This window comes from Prinia subflava, chromosome 19, assembly GCF_021018805.1.
Source record: "Prinia subflava isolate CZ2003 ecotype Zambia chromosome 19, Cam_Psub_1.2, whole genome shotgun sequence".
Lineage (NCBI taxonomy): Eukaryota > Metazoa > Chordata > Aves > Passeriformes > Cisticolidae > Prinia > Prinia subflava.
Window position 1 is genome coordinate 567,283 of NC_086265.1, and position 4,549 is coordinate 571,831.

Sequence of the window (4,549 nt, forward strand, 5' to 3'; positions counted from 1 at the left end):
CTGTGCCCACAGATATCCCAAAACCAGGTAATTCTATTTGTGACTTTCAGTATTGTATTAAAATGGAAGATATTGTAGAAATCTGAAATGCTCATGGAAAATTCGTGAGAGATTGGTGTCAGTGCACAAGCAGGAGAACATAGCAAGGAACAGAGAAGAGAGGGGGGAAAGGAGAAAGACTGGAGGGGTGGAGGGGCAGGAATGGTGTTCCAAAATAAATTCCACCCAGTATGGATATTCTTGACCACACTTCAAGTTTTAATTTGAGATTGTTTCAGCACCCAAGTTTACATTCAATTTAATTTTCTGTTGTCCCTTGATCTATATCCTGTCCTGTGTACAACCATCTGTTCCTTGGTTTTTGGAACTGTAACAGAATGTGATATAAAAAATAATGTTTACTTTTAAACCCTTTCCATGCAGCCTCTTTTCTTCTGTGTATTTTGTGTCAGCTTCAATAGCTGGGCGCCCTGCGTTTTCAGCGATCACCTCACAGCCCTGACCTGCAGCTTTCCCCACATTGTGTATAACCACAGAGAGGGCTGTGATGTTAAACACAAAAGAGGAACAGGAGTGTTGTAAGGTCATATGCTTCTTGCATAAGGGATTTCAAAGGCAGCAATTGTTTAAAGGACTTGAAGATGACAGAAAATAATCTGTGTAATCCAACAATCAAAACCTGTATTCATTAGCAGAGGGAACTTTGTTGGGTGCCTCAGAAAATGGAAAGGTGAGTAGTCAAACTGAGAGCAGGTCTTTAATTTTCCACATTTCAAGGTGCAAAGAATAGGCTCTGTGTGTTTGGACTATTGTAGTTTTGACTTTCATATTTCTAAACCTCAGGATTTAGATCTGAATCTTGAAAGCGATTCAGACTTTCGCCAGTTCTCCTGTCCTCAGCTGAAACACAATGTGGAGTTTTTCTGAAATAATTGTGCAGCTCTGACCGTTCCTTCAATCAGGCGTTTTCTACACGAGCAGGAGCCTTTGAAGTGCGGAGCCATGAAGATGGCGAGGCCAGAGGTGAGCGCTGTGCCACAGAAGTGAACATTCCAGTCAGAGCTGGGGTTGGAGGGGTGAAGGAATTAGTGCATTGATATTCAGTGCTTTGACCCGCTGACAATGGCCGTGGCGCGGGGTGACAGCGGCGGCACATCCCCGCATTGTGTGGCGAGCACAGGCACAGCCCTGCCCTGCCTCGGCTCCCCGGCACTGCTCCAGCCTGTGCTCACCCCGAGCTGCTCTGGGGACAGTGGGGACACACGGCCCTCGTTCCTCCAGCACGGCTCCAGCCTGTGCTCACCCCGAGCTGCTCACCCTGAGCTGCTCTGGGGACACTGGGGACACACGGCCCTCGTTCCCCCAGCACGGCTCCTGCCTGTGCTCATCCCACCCCAAGCTGCTCTGGGGACACTGGGGACACACGGCCCTTGTTCCCCCAGCACGGCTCCAGCCTGTGCTCACCCCGAGCTGCTCTGGGGACACTGGGGACACACGGCCCTCGTTCCCCCAGCACGGCTCCTGCCTGTGCTCATCCCACCCCAAGCTGCTCTGGGGACACTGGGGACACACGGCCCTCGTTCCCCCGGCACGGCCCTCGTTCCCCCAGCACTGCTCCTGCCTGTGCTCACCCCACCCTGAGCTGCTCTGGGGACAGTGGGGACACACGGCCCTCGTTCCCCCAGCACGGCTTTGGGTCTAATAGGAAGTCAGCTGCACATCTGCAGTGTGACGGGCATTTTTCAAAATGTGATGCTGGAAAAGGGAAAATAAATTAATGGGGTATTCTGTGGTGGATTTTAAAGGGCGTATAGACTAAGGAAAGCAACTCCCTGCTGCTTTTTATCCCTTTAAGATAAAAAAAAAAAAAATCCTCTTTTTCACTTTGAAAGTATTTTTTAAAAAAATAATCAAAGCAACACCAACAATTTTTTGACACCAGAGAATACTTTTCCCTTGGTATACAGCACATTTATAACACAGCTCAGCTAGCCCTGCGGGTAAAATTTTGTGCTGGGGATCTGCAATTTTCCCAACACAAACCCAACAAGATTTAGTCCATCAATGGCAAAGGCAGTTGACATTTAGCTAGCGAGGCACGCTGGGCTCTCCTCTGCCTCCAGCCTCCACTTCCACAAATGCTTCCCAAACCTCTGCCTTTGTCTCCTGCCATTTGTCACCACCTTGGCAAGCACAGCAGAGCAGCAAAACGAGAGTGAAACAGTAAAATATTATGTAACATGAGGCACAGAGCAGTGAAGAGTTTATATTCTGTTTGTTCTTAGGGTTGCAAAATGTGGACAGGTAGGGAACTTCATTACATCACCTCTTTCGTTGGTTTTGGTCAGTGTAGGACTGGTTTCAGTCTGTGGTCTGGCTTGTTTTTCATTAATTCAGACTGGAAACTTCCCTCCCAATCACCATCTGAAATAAATCTTGAGCTCAGTACCCGCCTCAGCTGATAAAGGCTCCTGCAGAGCTGAGCCCACAGAACCCCTGGCCGAGACCCCTTGGGCTGCAGCCCTGCCTTGCTCCTGGCCAGGGATGCCACTGGCAGCAAATCCCTGCCTCTGATTAAAGGGCAGCACCATTTCTGCAGTGCTGGCAGAAATCTGCTGGATGCAAACGAGACTCCTTCCCAAGGACTTCCAAAAGGAGATGAGAAAGAGCTCTCTGCTTGGGAAAAAAGATGCCAACCATTTGGAAAACATGTTTAGCTCTGTGCAAGCTCCCAAGGCACGCTGGGGAGGTGAAGGCCTGGTGTTCCTGAAGAATAACAAGGCTCCTTTATCCCCAGCAGCTGGCCAGAGATGAAGCAGTGACTCAGAGACCTGGTCAGTGCTTTATCTGTGGACTCAATCTGCACTTTTTTAACTTGCTTCTCAACAAATGTCTCAGAACTCCAGGCCAGAAAACTGCGCAGTGTCTTTTGCTTAACACATTCAAGAAGCAGCCTCATATTGGAGACCCAAGGGACAGAGAGGTCACCTTTAATTTAGGCATTAGTGCTTGTTCAGAGGCCACTTCAGTCAGAAGGTGTTTGAGCAAGAGCAGCCCTTGGTGTGGCTGCAGCTGCAGGTGAGGTGCCACCTGGGCAGGAACCAGCCTCGTCTCTAACCCAAATCCCACCGCGAGGCTCCTGTAAAACCTCCTGCCAAGCAAACAGGAACCAATTACAGGTTTTCATTCCAAATGGAGATTTGAATCCTGCCAGTGTTGACTTGAACTGTGCATTAAAATAAAGCAAGCCTTACAAGCCCCTCATTAATAATTCCTAAACATAACACTGAGTGAAGCAATGTGCTGAGCCAGCAAAGCGTGAGCTGCTGGCACGGCTGGCGTGGGGCGTTCAGCCCGGCTGGTACGAGACCTTTCCTTCAGCAGATCACAAACCCAACTCTCCATGCCCACTGTGACACTGCCATCACCTCTCCATGCCCACTGTGACACTGCCATCACCTCTCCATGCCCACTGAGATCACAAACCCAACTCTCCATGCCCACTGTGACATTGCCATCACCTCTCCATGCCCACTGTGACACTGCCATCACCTCTCCATGCCCACTGTGACATTGCTGTCCCCTCTGTCCTTGCAGGGCCAGGCACAGGCACCGGGCTCTCAGCACGGCAGCTGTGGCAGCACTCACACAAACCAAGGCCTTGCCCAACGGGGCATTTTGTTACTTTACCCTGAGGTGAACTCCAGAGAGGTAATTCGGGAGCAGAAGCACTCCCCAATTGTTTGAGCAGGGCTCTGATGTGCTAGAGGCCATCTCCAGTCAGTTGGGTAACCCTGCTTTACGAGGGACTGGAGCTGATTCAACTCTTGGCATCATTTTAAATGTCAACCTTAATTACAGATTTTGAATAGTTTTAATTATATATATGTATGTATAATTATTATTTTAATAAAAGTTGACATTGTGGTCAGTATATTAGCTGTGGGTTTGTAGAAGCTGTATTCAAAATTTTTCTCTGCTCAAACCTCGTGTGTAACCCTGGTAAGTCGTTTAAACCACCCTGCCTCAGTTTCCCATTTGTTTAATGGCGATAAAATCACTTTCCTAACTCCTGGGGACACAGTGAACACTATGATCTATGTCTGTGACAGTCTGTGTGGGACAAGTCTGTGAAGATTTGTTCTCAGGATTCTACAGAGGGAGGGGTTATGCAAAACATAATAAAATGAGGGACTTGGTCTCAGAGAGTATCCATGTGAAATAAGAAATGGGTACAGACAGATGGCAGAGCTCAGCTAAATAATGAAAAAAAAATTAATCCTTATGGCAGGTTATAATCCCCAAAAACCAGCAGCCAAATGGTTAAAAATGGAAGTTTTCAGCAGCACAATGTTAGGCTGTACCATGAATATTTAGGACATGCCTCTTTCAAGACTGGAGGCCAGTGTGGGAGATAACAGAAAGGTGTTTGAAATTATCAAATACATTGATTAGGTAAAGTTTAGAGGTTTTCCACATATGTAGAATAAACAGCTGGCACAGCAGTGGGAGGCAGTGAGCAGAGCCCATCAGGTAGATGTGCTTCACA

The 4,549-nt window shown here is 48.0% G+C and overlaps 1 long non-coding RNA gene across 1 annotated transcript; it reads left to right on the forward strand.

Annotated features, from left to right (window-relative positions):
- Positions 1 to 550: 550 nt before the first annotated feature.
- Positions 551 to 4,062, forward strand: LOC134560449 (uncharacterized). The gene is made up of 3 exons (XR_010082737.1): positions 551 to 730; positions 844 to 1,023; positions 3,598 to 4,062. It is a non-coding gene; the product is annotated as an uncharacterized LOC134560449 (long non-coding RNA).
- Positions 4,063 to 4,549: the final 487 nt, after the last annotated feature.